Here is an 18,890-nt window from a genome sequence, read left to right on the forward strand (position 1 = left end):
TATGTCCGTCCGTCAACGCGTGTAAAGCTAGGAGCTGTTTCAAATAATGGCGCGACTCTAGTGCTCAAGTTTTCGATTCGTAAATAATTAATATCTCGATTAATAATGTTTTATAATATTTAAAAAATATATCATTTAATTGCTCTTTAAACGGCCTTTTTAAAGAACCCAACATAGGGAATGGGTGTAATTTTCCTTTAAGAGAGAAAGATATTTTTTCTTTCTCGCCAGTTGGACATTTTCTTGCGAAGTGAGCAGATCACCTTAGCGAATTTTATCAGTCCATTTTTCTAAACTCAGGATGTTTATCAGTTTTAATTGTAACCATTTTTAAAGTTTCTTTTTCAATAAATCATTTCATCTAATTGCTCAAGCCAAATCACGCCTGATTGATTTCATCGATATTTTTAAGAAAAACGACATTAGTAAGCTTGCGTAAGCCGAAATTTTCGAACCGCCAAGTTTTAGTTGTTTCAGTCCGCCTACAACTTATCCAAAATAGCTCTCCCCACTTCTACGGATATTTCGACTTCACATTTTTTATTCTCTATAACGAGAACAGCTTTTGGTAGTACACGGTACGCGTTTTCTTTTTAGTAATGTCAAAGCTACATGCTTGTACACCAACTACGCATAGTAATCAGCCCCTCGATTAAAACCTCTTGGTTCACTAAATTTTGACCTATGTTATCACGCGTAACAAATAAAGAAGTTTGGTTTGGATTTGTAGAACATTAGTGCAACATTTAGGTTTCTTAAGGAATTAATAAATACGCCAATGTGAGTATTTAGTTATATTATAAAAAAAAAATAATCAGCTAGGCTAATACCCAAGGCACCACCTTAGGCCTAAGTCATCATGCGACTTTTGAAGCCCTTAATTCAGGTGGCCGGGTTACAATGCGTAGGAGGGTGGTGGCAAGCCCTGCATGCCAACAGCTCCCTACACTAACTATTACCGTTAACCTAGACAAGTTTTTATGGAAGGGGAAACCGAAGAACTCGGGGGAAAACCCCATAAACCAGTGGGGAGAGAACTTGCAAATTCAACGCAGAAGGAGTTGTTCCGAGTTTTCACCCAGTGCCACAAGCTAGGATCGAACCCGGCTCCTCATGCTGCGAGGCGAAAGTGCTAACCACTCCGCCACCCCACCTATTTTAATGATAAATACACATTTACGAATTACGGTCTATATTTTATTTTAACGGGCGTTAAAGGTCGAGGAATTGCTAACGCCACCGCAGTATCTTGGTTCTTTCATCTAACTTGGTAGTGCTGTCCAACCAACCTGAACGATCCGTCAAACCCTTCTACAATGTTCTGATAGTAATAAAGTTGGGAATGCAAATGCGTACACTCTTCAAAACGAAGGCGTAAATAAGGTGTTTAAGGGTGTCATAGTGGTTTAAAAGGGGTGTAAAAAGGGTGTATAGCTTCTTGTAAAGGAATGAAAAAGTGTGCAAAGGGTCATTACACCTTTTGTGGGTGTTACACTACACCCTTTAGGGTAAAACTTAGCTGTTAAAAGAGAATATGGAAAATATTTTTTATCTCACACTCATAAAAAGGGTGTTTAGATACACCTTTAAAAGCGCTCTTGTAAAGGAATACAACTACACCCTATCCTACGAATAATATAACATAAAGTGTAATAACAACACCTTTTTTAAAGGTATATTTACTCTTTTATTATTGTTAAACACCCTTTAATTGAATTTAAGTGACACCCTTAAATGATTAAATTGTAACGTTATGTTACTAATTAACACCTCTTGAAAATCAGAATTAACATCGATTTTCCAACTCAACCCCAATTTTTGTGCAGAGTCATGAGCAGCTCGAGCGTTGAGGGAGGGAAGGAGGGATTCTCTGTAAAGCTTTAACAGTTCTAATTTTAAGCGGGGGCTCTTCCCATGGATTAATCAAACGAAGGGATGGTTTCCAGGCGCTTATCTCCATTAGAAACCCGGGTCAGGCCCCTGTTAAATACCTTTCCCTTTTTTGCTCACCTTCGACCTAAACCAGCCGAGTCAAAACGGAAAGAATACTGCTGCCCTCTTTCGGCGATTTATATAATTATTTTTATACAAGCTCAGATGTTTGTCGAATTTATCGCCTTCATAGTCTTCTTTTCAAAGGCTAGAGGTTTAAGTGTTGGGAGAAAATTTAATACTTCAGAAGTTTAATTATGAGAAAAAAATGTGCGTTTATCCTTCTTGCAAAAGTGGCTCGTGATATTATTATTTGCGCGCGTTTTTACTATGAAGATCCTCGGTCTCATGTCAACCACACTTGTAATCGTGCTCGAAGTTTATGTGGACTTATTCGTCGCACTACTGGTTATACCCGGGCCTCCGTCACGCTCTTTCGTTCGCTGTGCTTACCAGTACTTGACTACGCCTCTCCGGTTTGGAATCCTTCACTTAAAAAGGACATTGCTTCTCTGGAACGTGTTCAGCGGACGTTCACTCGATTTTACTTGAAGTCTCCGCGTGCTAACTTACCTTGATATGTGTCCACAGTCAAAGACTAGCTGACATTCATCTACTACCACTAACTGTTCGCAGAGACGTTTGTGGTATGATCACACTCTTGAAATTGACCAGGTCAGCGACATTCAATCTTTGCGATTACATCACATATAGTACCCGACAGTCTTGCCCTACGTACTACGTAAAGTTTGCCCGATGCTTGGCCTTGGAAAATTCAGGTAGAATTCCACTCAGTTTTCTATCCCCGAATTTCGTTCCTTGGTAACGGAATTTCTTTTTGGCATTTGGCTTTCACAGAATTCTTAATTTTATCTCTCTTTAATTTATTAATTTTTGATATAGATTTTATCTATTTAACTTTTTTTTTGCGTTGTGTAAACTAATTTATTTGTTTGTATTGTCCCGGTAATGACCACGTATAGGCTTTGCCTCTGTGGTTGCCTGCAAAGTTTGTTTCTTTGCGAAATAAATATTATTATTATTATTATTATTTTTATTAAAAGTCACATGAAAGATATTTTCTCTACACCTTTCCCCAAGGCAAAGAAAAATTTCATTAAATGCCAGAAATGTATTCTTTGGTTAAACAGAAGTGATTACCCATTAAGTAGAGTGAACGATAATACTTACTTATGTTCAAAACCTTTTGTTAGTGGTAAAGGGCCTATAGAACAATTTCGTGACCCAATAAATAATCAATCGGTGAGTGTAATTATAGACATTTATTGCAATAAATTGTGTTTGGAAATTGATAACTAACATTTTTTTTATGAGAATGTATCTATATTGAAACGAGGCATTGAGTTAGGAGAGCATCCTTCAGCTGATGATGCAGCTTTGGAAACACAAAGTAAAGAGGTTAATTCTGAAGTGTACCAAGATCAAGATAAGTTAAGACCTGTTGACAACCCATCAGTTTCAACAGCAAACGGTGATATTTTAAACTCTATAAAGTCTACAAACTTTGATAGTCAAGACATTCAAGAGGCATTAGAAAATCCTTCAGTTAACCCCGAAGCATCAATGGAAACCCAAAACGGAGAAGAAAGTTCAGAAATGGACCAAAACAAGGATAACTCGAGACCTGTCAACAACGGAGTTGCAACGGTAAATGGTGGTATTTTGAACTCAACTAATTCTACAATAGTTGACACTGATGAAATTCAAGAGAGTAACGTTCCTGCCACAAATTTACACAAGTTAGTCGAGTGTTTCACATTCCAATCGAGTGGGCCGTATGTGAAAGAATAGATACCCTGACAAATACGTTTAGGGAAGGTACCAACACTGTTGTCTATAGTGTAACATTAGATGATCGTTTCTCAGTGAGGTATGAAGTGCTAGGAAGATCCCTGGAAGAAAAAGATAAGTACAAACTTCCTGATATCATAAACTTGAAAGCCATTTTCAAAAATATACTCCTTTCGTTGGATGGATACAAATTATGCAGCGGGGATAAAGAACCAGATATGTTACAAATTTATGAAAACAGGGTCCAAAAGAATGGATATATAAATTCTACTACCGGAGGTATTCACAAGTATAAAGTGTCAGCTACTATTGACTGACAGGCTGCAACCAAGGTGATTCTTTTGCGCTAAACAGCGATTAAGTTTTCCAGTCACCATAAGTAGAAAGAAATAGAAAAGCAATACCAGTATTACTAAGTTCTCAAATCTAAACAAGGCGGAATTAGCACAGTCTCTTAATTTTTTATCTACATTTTCCAGATCTAATTCTCCTAAAATTTTCACGATTTTTCGGCTTTCAACTGATTTTGATGGTTTTAACAACTTGTTTATTACCGTCCCGCTCACTTAATAAAAGATATCACAGTTTTCTTTGACTGTTTTTTTAATGGTACTCCGGTTGTTTGTTCTTTCTTGGCATGAAGAAACAAACTATTGTAAAGTGGCAATAGGAAGTGTTTTATTCCCTTTTCTTTTTCAGTATCGTCTAATTCCAACTGCAATGATATTAAGGAAATGTTATTTCTTTAATAGAATAGAATTTCCTTTTGGCATTACCTTATTGGCTGTATAAGTTTGAACAAGCTCAATTAAATTTTATAAAAATATTCCCTTGTGTTTTCCATAAAGGTTGTCTTCCCTTGTGTTGGTAAAGGTATCTTTAGAAATATATCTCAGGCCTATGTATATAGATGATTCACATACCAAACCATTTATCCAAGACCAAATTTTAGTGATATCTTCACCATCGTTTAAATTTTTAAGCTTCTCGAATGCTTCAATAGCATCGTTCCACGCCGGAGCAAATATTGTGTCATAGGATGCCACTGTAAATTTGTATTATAATATTTAAAGCCATATTTAATAGAAGTTCAGTGAGGTCTTAAGGTTTGTTTATGTAAACAAACCTGATACTAGTTGTTTCTTTAACGGCTCCTTTTTCTTCCGTTCCACTTTTTTCTTAGATACATGTTCATTGAGGACTTCAATTTTTGAGATTAACCCAGAATGCATTGTAGGGCCTAATCGATTTTTTTTTAATTATTTCAAATTTTTTAATAAATCCATTTTTAAATGTTAAATAACTATTTAATATATCCTCAAATACATGAATTGATGATGTAGAAAATGTAGGTTCGTCTGTTTCATTTTCGCTTTCAATATCTTTAACCAACTCATCCCAATCCAAGTTATGGAAACCATCACCTTCAATAAATTATAATTTACTTTATATTAACAATTATACAAACTAAGCCTTGGAGAAAGCAGTATATTTACCGTTATCAGAATCACTATCCTCATGCCTACCTTTTTTTTCTGAGGGGAACGGTATAATATTGTCTCAAAAGAAGCCGCCGAAACATTCATTGCAAAAAATTCAATTAAACTAATCTAAATCCATTAATCTGTGATTCGCGACCGACCTAAAACTTGCCAAATTTTTGAAGCAGCCAAAAATGCTTCCCACGTTCTCACCCCGCCGTTTTCTCTTTTTTTGACTCGGTTGGCGTATTTCGGAAAATCGTCGCTAGAGCGCGCATTTAACAATCGTTGGACGCAAAATCTCTTCTGGAAACCATCACTCCGTTTGATTAATCCATGCTCTTCCCAGCTTCCTAATGGGAAGCTCCTGATTTTTGCAATTCTTACTCCGGGATTTTACATCATTTAAACGGAGGGGCTAACCACTCCTGAAAATTATTTTCACCGAGTACAAAATACAGCTTTTGGCAGAACACGGTACGCGTACTCTTTTTAGTACAGTTAAACCGCCTAGGTGGCACCAAGGTTTCCTAGTGTTCCAGTTCAACATTACGAATGTTGAGAGCTGGTGACTGTCACTATAACGATGATTGGGGCACCCTATAAAGAGTCAATCAGTTGAAATCCCAATGTATTAAACCATGATTAAATGATAAATTCACGGTTTAAAGATCAAAGTGATATTATAAAGCGTAATGAAAATGATCATTATTAAACTTTTAATTTTTAATCATGTTTATTAGGAAACCCTTAAGCTTTGTGATCAACCACCTCGTGGTTATAGGAACTCTCTGAGATTCACGAAGTATTTAATAGAAACCACGAGAAAAACACTCTCGACCGTGTATTTGTACGAGCAAAAACAATTTCGTATTTAATTGATTTAGGTAACTGATTTAAAAATATTTGTCATGTTTAAAAGTGTCGATAATTCAATAACAACAATTTTGGAGGCTATAATAATGCGTAGGAAAAGAAATATTCCTTAATGACACGCGAGCTTAAGTAAATCTTAAAGAAAATAATCCAGATCAGTGTAAAATCATGAACTAAGATGGCTTAAAAAGATCACACAAGGTAAGTAATCTTCTATTCGCGACCAGGCTTAAAGGCTAATTTCAGCGGAGTTTAATTTACTACGTGGTGAGCAAATATCTCATTCTATACCACGTGCATTTCCCTTAGAATCATCAAGATCATCATAGTCTTCCTAAGACATTTCAAGACTGTATACATATAAAGTTATTAAAGTCAATTTGTTAACATTAGTAGAAACGGGAAAATGATACGTCACACAAAAAATAAATGACTATTTCCTTACTTTCAGTCTAGTAGGTGTTTACTTATCACAACAAAAGTGCTCTCAGCTTCACAGATATTACTAAATAACAATGAACTCTACTTCTGGTCAACTTGTGCAAGTAATGGTAAGTGAGTGAATTAAGTTATCATATAAATCTAATTACTGATTGTATATCTTAGTGTGCCACGTGCAGTGTTCAGCGATAGATACTTTTATCTTTAATTTGCTTATTAATATTTTATATATGCTCAATTTGGAAAATCTCAATTTAAATAGGTATAAGATAAAGAATTTTTATCTTGATACATTTTTTTGTCCATTTCTTAAGATAACTTTTACTTATGACGAAAATATTATCGGTACTATATTTCTTAGAAGATATTTTTTTCGGTAGCTATCTGTTATTTAAATTAGGTACAAATATTATTTAAAATTTTACCGAACGGAATATATACTTTATACTTAGTTTGAATACGCTTTGGAGTACGTGACAAGGGAGATACATCCAAGTGTGGCGGAGGCTAATAATAGCAGAGTCCCTAAAAAAGGGTAATATTAATGGTGAAAAAAGTGCTGGTAATAAAGACGAACGGACAATTACAACAGAGCTCGAAAGCGATGACCCGAAAAATGGTACACTTCCTTATCTGTTGGACGGTGAATTTTTCGTTACGGTCAGGGAATGCAGTGCCGAAGATGGCCCAATAAGTGTACAATGTTGAAGTTGTTCTGGCACTAAAGTCTTGAAAGTGCAATTCAAAATGCACCTACATTTCGAGCTTATTTCAACCATGAATATATGGCTTCTTACGGTGTACTATCGTGGTCACTAAAAAAACGTCATGGAGCTTAACCAATGTACTAGAAGAACCATAGTTAAAAAATATTGAGATATAACTGCAACGCCTTGTGCTTGACTACGTGACCTCGAATCTCGGTGAAAGACTAATTCTATAATACACTCTTTTTTTGCGGTTTTTTCGTGGGCAAGTCTGTTTTTTGGTTTTTACCTTTCAGCACCGTTCTCCATTACGGGATCCACAGAATAGATTTTAGACTCCCGATGACGGCGCAGGAAATAGACACCGAGCCATCTAAATTCATTTTCAAACTTGGCCAGTAGGCGGCGACACTTCTACCTAAAAGTTTATCTACACCCGGGCCTATAACTAACGAGCCGGATACAAGAAAGACTGGTGGAATAAAGGCGAGAGCCGTGTGAAAAGGAGTGCATTGAAACTATATATTCATGGAAATACTGTATATAGGCTTTTAAAATGCGTAAATACTAATTTTTTATGTTACATAGTATCGATAGTAGAAAGGCTAGTTTCATTTTAAACTTGAATATTATACAAGAAATTCGAAAATATTATGGACAAAAGATATCCTTTTTAAAATCGTTATCTATATCAATAACCTTCAGTAATTAAATAGAGCGCGTGTTAAATAAGTTAATGAAAGCAAAAGTAACATAATAACAATAAGTATGACACTTCCTATTGCTTTAATGCTAATTTTCTAACCGAACCTTTTTTCGGCACTGATATTCTCTTCAAGCTGCGACTTGGACTCGCAACTTACCTAATATCAGAGAGCACGTTCTGGAGTCGCGAGGGGCTTTGATTTGAGGCCCGCGTGCGAATAATGGGTGCCAAAAAATATCCTTGAGCTCGTGGCGCCGAGAAAAACCTTTATTTTTTATTTTTATCATTTAAAGAGATAGTGTCAGAATTTTCTACGTATATGAAGTTTTTTCATCAGTTATTGAAAAATATAGAAAAGAAAAATAAGGTTATAAAACATTTCAAATTTTAAAATAGAAAGATAGCGTAACTTTTTTTATCACATACTGTCTACGTCATAGATAGGTTGATGTTTATTGGTTGCTACTAGAGCGAGCTGGAGATTTTTAGGGGATTACATGAGGAAATTTTACTCCCATCGATTTCTTTTGATCCGAGTTTCCCGCTTTCGCAAGCTTTAAGACCCTCATTCGATGGAAAGTAATGGAAAGATAATACACTTTTGTTGTTGTCTTTGGTGCTCTCGGTGGCATCTTTCCGTAGAATATAAATATTGTTCTAATGACTACGTATAAGAAAAAAATGATATAATTTATAAATGATACCTTGTTATAGAATTTTTCTTCAATTTCTACTTGGAAAATAATATTTTTACACGTAGCCGGCTCGTGAAGTCGTGATTCGAGAATCTCGAACCGCGTGGTCCGCGAGAAGATAGTCAAAAAACGCGCTGACAAATCCTCTACGCGATAGTAGAAAAAGACTACTGGAAATTCCTCGCCGCTTGAGCGCGCCGAAATCGACCAAACTCATGACGTCAACAATCTGAAAAGTTTTGACGTGGCTATTATTTTACATTAAAATATAAAACTAAATACTAATTGGAAGTGCTAATATACAGGGTGTTTTTGCTCGAAAAGGGGATTTTTTTCAAAAACTATGTTTTTTAGAAAGTTGAAATTATAATGTACATTATTCGTGGCGGGGGACACGTTCTACCAAAATTGCATCTAACTTGAAAAATATTTTCACGTTTTTTGAAAATTTAAATTTTAACCGCTAGGTGCTATAAGAATTTTGTCAATGAGAAAATTGTAGAGCGTCACCGAAAACATACTATTAGGGTTGGCGCGAAAAAAATAGACGTCTTTTTCACTGACAAAATACGACTTGAAAAAGTGAGAAGTTGAGCAAGCTAAAATCCCTTTTTTGAATTCCATTGCGAGAGTAGTGTAACTTTATGAAAGTCTGAAATTTGTTAATATGGTGTTTAATGCAATTTGACTTGCAGTAAAACTCGATTTGGGAAATTTCACATAGGCATAAGTTACAGAGCAACGCTTCCCCACTGTTTGCAAGAGACGGCCCTTACAATCACCAAAATAATCATGTTTGGGAAGACACAAATCCACACTGGGGATATGAACACCGTCACCATTTTTAATTTGGGCGCTTGAATGTTTGGATTGGTCTTGTTGGAAACCGGTTTATTGGCCCAGTATTCTTACCGCAAAATCTAAATGGCCAGAGTTATTTAGTTATGAGCTAGAACAAAAACTTGAAGAACTGCCGTTTTCGCAACAAGAAAGACTGGTTTAAGCAAGACGGTGCCCCACCTCATTACCAGAGCCGTGAGAGATTACCTAAACAAAGAATTTTCACAATGATGGGTAGGGAGAAACGGCCCGTACAGTGGCCAGCAAGGTCGCCCGATCTGACTCCGTTGGATTTCTTTCTTTGGGGCTTCATCTAGGACAAGGTGTACCCCACTCTGGTTGAGACCCTTGAAGAGCTGCGTCAACGAATTGTAAGCGCTTGCCGGGAAGTAACCCCGGAAATGATTCAAGCCGCCTTCGACAGCCGAAGTTGGTATTTTTGAAACGTACTTGTACTTTGTTTGTAAGAAAATAAATAAAATGTGTCTTTGTTTTTTAAAAAAATTCGCATTTTTCATCCTACGAATTTAAATCATGTAAAACCTTCTTCGCCATTGTCTCCCTGATTTTTCAGCGGTGTTTATTGCATTAAACACCAGATTAACTAATTTCTGACTTTCATAAAGTTACACTACTCTCCCAATGGAATTCAAAAAACGTTTTTTTAGCTAGCCCAACTTGTCACTTTTTCAAGTCGTATTTTTTCAGTGAAAAAGACGTCTATTATTTTTGCGCCAACGCTATTTGTACGTTTTCGGTGACGCTCTACAATTAACTCATTAACAATTTTCTTATAGCACATAGCGGTTAAAATTTAAATTTTTAAGTAACGTGAAAATATTTTTTGATTTAGATGCAATTTTGGTAGAAAGTGTCCCCCGGCACGTATAATTTACAGTAGAAATTTCAACTTTCTTGAAAACATTGGTTTTGAAACAAATAAGTTTTTCGAGCAAAAAAAAACACTCTGTATATTCGGATTTAGGACTTAAAAATCTATCATAACGTGTAAGCCAAAGTACAAATTTTTCAATTAATCTGAGTTGGCACTATCTCTTTAAGCCTAATATTGTGCCAATCTATCAGAAACCAGATATTTCGGCCTAGGCGGAAGTCTCCCATATTTTAGACACTAGGGGCTCTTTGCTGATCTTGATAGGTTGGTTTACTTGATGTTTGACAGAGAGTTAGCTTTACAGGGGTAAGCAAAAACTCTGATTTGTTTTAGCTTCTTTCAAGCGACAGATGGTGCCAACTGTTCCTAAACTGCAGCGAAATCGTACTAGTGGCGCCATCTCAAGAACTTCTTTAATCAAAAAAAATCCTAACATTGCCCTGCCCCTGTTGTTTACTTCCCAGTTATACGTGAGTAAACCCACTTTTTGAAAATCAATTTCGTTGTAAATCTCTATAATTTTCATGCTTATTGTTCTTATGTTACTTATGATGAAAGTAATTTAAATTAAAACTGTAGTTCTTAGGCGTATTTGGGTATCAATAACGGTTAGGGTTGTACATTTCTATTATATGCAAATATATTCGTTATATTTTCTTATAGAGAAAGAAATTTTAGATCAACTTCAAAGAAATAAGTCTGCTAAAAGGACATACCCAAATAATACCTGTTCAAAACGGAAACGCGGTTATCCTCCTCCTAAATATAGAGTAAATATTTTTGGTATTTTAAATTTACAATTTCCATGTTATTTACCCATTTAAAAAGGTTGACGAAGGCGTGCTGGATAACTTAATTTCTGAAACGCGACCTGTATACACAGTCGAAAAACCTTCATTTCGGCGTTTGATTAAATGTTGGTGCATGTTTCAAGGACAAACTATTGGCGAAACGTCAATCCATGGAATGCGATTTAAGGGTTCAATTCTTAGAAGTCAAATATGTCTGTACAACCGTGGATATATGGAGCTCTAATCGTAAATCGTTCATGGGAGTAACTGGACATTATTTAGATCCTTCGTCTTTGAAGCGTATATTTTCATTACTGGCTTGCCAAAGAATGAAATTTAAACATACTTTTATTGAAATTTTGTCAGTGTTATTTTCAGTGTACTCTTATTATGGTGTGAACGTTCTGAAACTAGTTGGATCTGTTACAGATAATCCGTCGAATTTTGGTAAGGATTTTCAACATTCCGGACGACGTTTTAGAAGACGATTTGCATTTTCTGGACGACGAGTATCAGAAGACCATAAATATTCATGTTTTTCCTGGTGACTCTTTGAACCACGAAGAAATTGAATATTCGAGGTTACCCAAGCACTTTGTTTTGCTCACTCCTTAAATTTAGTTGCGACGACAGACGCTGAAAAAAAACTTAAAGAAGGAACTTACAAAAAGCATTACAACGCGGTAACAGCGAAATGGTGTACTATGTAAAAGAAAATTAGTCGTTCTTCGTCGTCAGCCGATTATGTTCAAGAACTTCTACCGAAACGATTGCCTATTCCATGTCCAACCAGATGGAATTCATTTTACGATTGTCTCTTGGAAATTTTTAAATCAAAAGAACACATTCCTGCTATATCTAATATTCTTGGTCAACCGAAACTAACAGCTGTTGATTTTGAATTCATTGCAGAATGCCTTTTACTAATGCGTCCGTTAGCTGATGCCTTAGACATTCTTCAAGGAGAAGAACAGTGCTTTCTAGGTTTAGTCCTTCCTACGTTCTATCAGGTGAAATTTTCTTTAGCATCTCTTGATAACCTGGGAAAATGTACAGCCTTGAAGAAGTGTGTTCTTCAAGAAATAGATACCCGTTTTTCGGAAATATTGGTCTCAGGAAATCCTCAGAGTAAAATATTTATTTTAGCTACTGTGTCGTACCTAAATTTAAGCTACAATGGTTATCTTAAGTGTCGAAGGAGATAACCTAGAACATGTGAAAAACCTGTTTATAACAGAACTTTCAAATTCGAGCAAACCATCAACAACATTAACTTATACCACAGAAATAGCTGATCTTCCATATTCGTCAGACAAGAAGACACTTTTTTATATTCTTAAAGAAGAAAATGATCCCAAGGGCTCTAATCATAAAATCACACGGCAAATATTATCTTATTTTGAAAACCAAAACAGAGACCTTAATATTTCTAATCAATATCCAGTAGTCAAAGTAATATTTTTGAAATACAACACTGTGTTACCATCTTCAGCTCCCGTTGAGAGAGCGTTTAGCGCTAGAGGTCAAATTCAAACACCAAGACGAAATAAATTAGATGATGAAATGTTCGAAACAATGTTAATGCTGAAATTCAACCAAATTATATAATACTGTGTGTATAAGGTGCACCAATAATTCCAAACACCGAGTATAGTATAATAAAGGGAGCTTTATATTTTGGAAATTTCTTACAGAATAAAGCGTATTTATTTTTTTAATAATTGATGTAGAAAAAAAGTAGTTTGAAAATAAATTTGTCGATTAATCACTCGAGACTATTATTTGTTTCCGGGCTCTAAATCTTACGAGACGTAAAACGGGCAGAATACACACAATCCTCCTAATAAGTTAAGTTTGTTTGAGCTATACACAGCAACCTGCAACGCCGGTGACCTAACCAATATATCCATGGCCCCGCTTAATTGTATTTACACTAATTAGTTACTTCTGTGGTCACACATTGAAAGTATCATACTTATATCTTCCTTCTGTGGTCTCACGTTGAAAGTGTAGCACTTATTTGCTACTTATGTGGTCACACGTTGAAAGTGTCGCACTTATTTGCTACTTATGTGGTCACACGTTGAAAGTGTCGCACTTATTTGCTACTTCTGTGGTCACACGTTGAAAGTGTCGCACTTATTTGCTACTTCTGTGGTCACACGTTGAAAGTGTCGCACTTATTTGCTACTTATGTGGTCACACGTTGAAAGTGTCGCACTTATTTGCTACTTATGTGGTCACACGTTGAAAGTGTCGCACTTATTTGCTACTTATGTGGTCACACGTTGAAAGTGTCGCACTTATTTGCTACTTCTGTGGTCACACGTTGAAAGTGTCGCACTTATTTGCTACTTATGTGGTCACACGTTGAAAGTGTCGCACTTATTTGCTACTTATGTGGTCACACGTTGAAAGTGTCGCACTTATTTGCTACTTATGTGGTCACACGTTGAAAGTGTCGCACTTATTTGCTACTTATGTGGTCACACGTTGAAAGTGTCGCACTTATTTGCTACTTCTATGGTCTCACGTTGTAAGTGTCACACTTTTGTTACTTCTGGTCAGGCGTTGAGTGTCACACTTAAGGCTCATTCACACTATCAAACTTTAGTCAGCTGACTAAATCAGGCAGACTAGTCAGTCTGCCTTTTTTGCATTCGCACTATCTAACTGAAACGTTCACATTAGCCGCCTTGTTTGTCCGACAGCTGACTAAAGTTGGATAGTGTGAAAGGGCCTTTATTTCTTCTGGTCATACCATGAAGACTAGTTCGATCAGTGTCATACTAATTGTTACTTCTGGTCATACGTTGGAAGCGCGACCTTAAAATGCGAGAGGAAAACTGGCGCGAAGACCTCTATAAACACGCGGATTTATTATGTCGGAAATTGCGGGGGTCCGTAAACGCTGCCCAAAAATCCTTACTTAGAATTAAAATTAAACGACCTAATTGCAACTCTAGGTTATATGGAAACCACAGCTATTCAAAAATATAACTTTCATGAAAATCGGACTTAAATTAAGGAACGTTGTGCAGACTTTTAGGCGAAAATATAAAACCACGAAAAATTACCCTGGAAACTATAGTTAATTTTAATATTTACTGAAATAACCGAAGGTGTAGATGCGCTGAATCCTTACCTAACCAAAAATAGTTTTTTTAACGTTATCGGACTTAAAATAAAATTCAATAAAAAATGGTTGAATTAAGGGGGAGTAGTTGAGATTTATGAAGGTGTAGATATTGTTTAAGGTTTAAAGAGTTTGGTTTTTGGAATTTTCAAAAGCGAAATATATTTCTAAAATAATTTCCATCGATTTTCCTCTTCTTTTATATATTTTAAAACCCTTGCCTTAAATTTGAGCCTTGAAACTGTAACAGTAAACTGAGAAAATTTTAAATTGTAAAGGAGTACGCGTTTTAAGTTCTGAATTTTTTCTATTATAATCGAAATATTTAAACCAATTTTTAAAATCACGCTCATTTAGCCATGGATTAAATACTAGGGCTGTATGACCAAAATCTAGAAAGAAAAAGACCAACATCCGAGGTAGGCTACATTGCCTGATATGGCACCATATTTTTCAAATGAAAAGCTTATTTCTGGATTTCTGGCGTTGCTTTTCAATCCGATAGACGTCTGCTACGTTGTTGTAACTAGATCGTGCAGATTTATTTGGCAAATTAGTTCTCGTAATGAGTTATAACCTTATTAATTTGCTTTTTTTATATGTTAAATTAAAAATGTTGTATGAATACTAAAGAAATTAAATGGTTAAAAAGGAGTTGGCGACGTTCCATGTAAGCTAATTATCTTGATGAATTTAATTGATGTTATATAAGTCATATACTAAATTATATCTATCATAGTCTGCATTTTTTTAAAACCTTTTGTTTAAAGAAGAATTACGAATTAATTAACTTCATTAATCCATAGTAGAATAACACATAACGACACAGAGCTGTATGCAGTTTTAGCAGGACTTATGAAAATCTTAAGCTGTATGCAGTAAGGGTTGGTAGTAAAAAGTGACTTAAGAGTTACATTAAAACAGCCAATGTTTGTTTCTAGAAGGGTCTATTGGAATTTATTGTTATTGGAAGAAAAACCATGACTTATATGTTCTTAGCCAACGGGCAAGACACACGGCTCTTTTTGCACTTGCAGGCTCTCTCTATAGGAAGAGAATCTCATCTGTTGATTGTAAAATACAAGCTATAGTAACATCCAAATCTTCTCTGTTAACCTGAATTTGTTGCAAATCTCTTTTATTTATGACTTTTTATCTAGTTTAGTTTCTGTTATATATGTATATATAGAAGTTAAATGCTGTCATTTTACACTTAATCCTTCATAATTAAAAATTTTCTCAGTTTACTGTTACAGTTTCAAGGCTCAAATTTAAGGGAAGGGTTTTAAAAAAAATGTGAGGAAAATCGATGGAAATTATTTTAGAAATATATTTCGCTTTTCAAAATTCCAAAATCAAAACTACTTAAACCTAAAACATTTTCAATATCTGCACCTTCATAGATCTCAACTACTCCCCCTTAATTCAACCTTTGAACTGCTTTGGTTAAAGCATTTTTATTTAATAGCTGTCCCTTTTCTCTGCCTCACTGGGCATATTTTGCCTAAAATTTATATATGTAAAAGAAAGCCATAAGTTGGAAAATAAAAAGTTTTTATTTTTAATAGAACAGATCAGTACTTTGCTGTAAGATATTGTGCTATATTATTGAATGTAATTAACGGTATTTAAAATAGTTTTAAATATATTATACTCAACTTAACGTATAATTTTTATGTAAAATTGACTTTTAATTGTCCATTAGGGTTTAGATAACAACCTATAGATGTTTAACTGGCTCTAGTGAGCATGTTAAATACGCTAATTTTGTCAGACAACTAGTTAAAAAAGTTATTGGAATCTGTTGATTCGTTGATGATCGGCGAGAACGTTAGTATCAGTGAAAGACACAAATCTCAGAGAAAACTGCTCTTGATTTCCCAGTGGAAGATTTTTTTGTGTGAAACTTTTTATTTTACATACCCATTAAAAGTGACCCAGCGTTAGATCATCTGGAATTGCCAATTGTAGAATTTCACAGATTGAATCCTTGGAATGTAAATGGTTATTTTTGCATAAGGTCATTAATATTGAAATAGAAAGACAAAGCTACTTGCATAGGTTTTTTTATTAAATAGATAATATTGTGACATTTACATTTTGTATTTATAGTACTTTGGTATTTGAACTCAATGTGATTATGTAATATGAAAACTGTACAAGGGAAAACGTTGTTACGGATCAGTTTCCTTATGTAATATTGATTAAAAATAGAGGGTGAATACCCTTGTAAGAACGCTTATCTAATAATTACCATTAATGTACAATAGTTAATTTCGATAACAATGATGCGACAGACAGCTTGTAAAATTTGTTAACAATGATGCGGCAAAAAGCTTGTAAAAGTAATTTATCCAAGATAGAAGCAGGCCAGCGAAATATTTCTTAAACCCACATCTCTACTGATCAAGTGATTACCTTTCCCATAGCCCACGAGATATGTCATACTAAATTTATCTTTGAGGCGCCAATTTCAAAATTTTATTAAACGGTAAAGCTTTTAATACATGTAATTGACAAAAGTTAACAAAAATTAAAATTATAATAATAATTGATACTATATAATTAATTTATTAGAAATTTTTGATACTGCAGCTCTTACCGTGTCACAATCAAGCTTGCGTCTACAGGCATAAATTTTTGAAAGTGAAATAAAATTAATTTAAAAAGATTATGGTTATTTTAATAAACAATGTACACATAATTAAAAGCAGCTCAGCTAAATTAACCGTTAACTTTAATAACAATGTTTAGTAATAATAGTACTGTGATAGCTTACATAATAAAATATGAGAAACTAATGATTATACAGGGTTGCAAAGGCTTAAGTTTTTAAAAGATGATTAATGATTACAATTAATTTAAACAAGATTATGGTTATTTTATTTTTAAATAATTATTTATGCATAATTAAATGCACCACAACAAAATTTATTTACAAATAATACGTTTATTAACACTGAAAAGATTTAAAACTTTTACGGCGGCACCGACCAAAACTTTTATTTCAAAATTTTGGAACAGGGCTGCTCATGAATTTCGCAGCCGATAAGTAAAGCCGTCATGTCAAAAATGTTTCAATAAAGCAAAGCCATAGGTAGGCTTTAACCTACTGTCGAGTAAACCATGTATTTTTTTGCGATTATGAAGTGTTTTTTAATTTTAAGTTGACAGTAATAAACCCGTTAAGCCTCCCTAATACTGAATCTTGGGCATGAAAATCGCTTAAAATTTAAAAGTGAAAAAAAAAAGCTTACGTTTTTGATAGCATTAATAGTGCTTTCAAAGTCTATGGAGAAGCATGTTGGCCCCTAATAAAGATTCCACTATCGTGGAATCTTAATATCTAACACACAAAGCGAGACCACCGAAAATAATAAATTAGGCAAATGCCCAACTTCTAGGGCTCCGATTTCAAACATTTATGAACTGCTATCGATGCCGAGATATGTACATTTGAACGAGATATCATTGACTTTCTGTTGAAGAGATATGCGCGACACGGCGGCATCGGCATCGTCATCGACATCGGCTACTCTGTACGTAAAAATAATACACACAAATACCTAGAATTGTGTATCAAAACTTACAAATTCGAAATCAGAATCTTATTGCTATTTTATCTAGTTACAAATATTTATATCTACCGTTAATGTGTCAAAGAAACTAGATAAAACTATTTTAAAGTAAAAATTCAAAAAGATATTTTCCAATATTCTTATTAAAAATAAATATGTATCTAAAAATAAAAAAGTGTAGATATTTTTCATCGGTTAAAAAAGTATCTTTTTAAATTTTACTGGTAGATACCTTCGATAATTTTGCATTACGTAGTTTTATCTTTTTATCTGCTATCTGATATCTTTGACCTAGATACCGAATCGCTGACCACTGGCCACGTGTTATAAAAAGATCAGTTTGCCACGCAATTTCAATAGCTCCGGGTGCTGCGCGTTGTAAAATAGCTCAGAATAACACGTCTTATGAAACCGCTAAAAAACCACGCATTTTAAAATATATCAGAAAACAACGCACTTTAAAAAAGCTTAGGCTTAAAAGCAATTAAAAATAATTTAGAGTGCCAAGCATGAAAAACTATCTCAGGGTGCACGATATCTTAAAATACCTCATTCAGTTTTAGTGTATTTAATGCGTTATAATTTTTTTCAGCTGCAGCAATTCCTCTTTAAATGTGTGATGGAAACCAATATAAATCTGTTTGAATATGTACATTTAGGTTTTATAAATGTCTTTCGAGATCTAGTGAATAAAAGGTATAATTAAAAATTAGCATTTAACCCAAATCCAAGTAGAAACTGAAAATTCTAGAAATAAGTTATCGATAATAAAATATAGAAATTTACAAAAGACTGTTTAGTTTTGGTACAGTTTTTGGGGGTTTTTTTAAATTACAAAATATGGGGTTAAAAACTTTTCGTATTAGCAATCGAAACTTCATTGTTTGTTTTCTTTGTTCAAGAATATTATCAATGTAACATTTTATCTTTCTTCTAACGGTTCAAAAATATCTCAGAACATTTAAATTTTAAGTGTTCTTTCCTAATAAGTTTATAATTA

Source organism: Leiobunum rupestre, chromosome 5, assembly GCF_980474605.1.
Source record: "Leiobunum rupestre chromosome 5, qqLeiRupe1.1.hap1, whole genome shotgun sequence".
In the NCBI taxonomy this organism is placed as follows: Eukaryota; Metazoa; Arthropoda; class Arachnida; order Opiliones; family Sclerosomatidae; genus Leiobunum; species Leiobunum rupestre.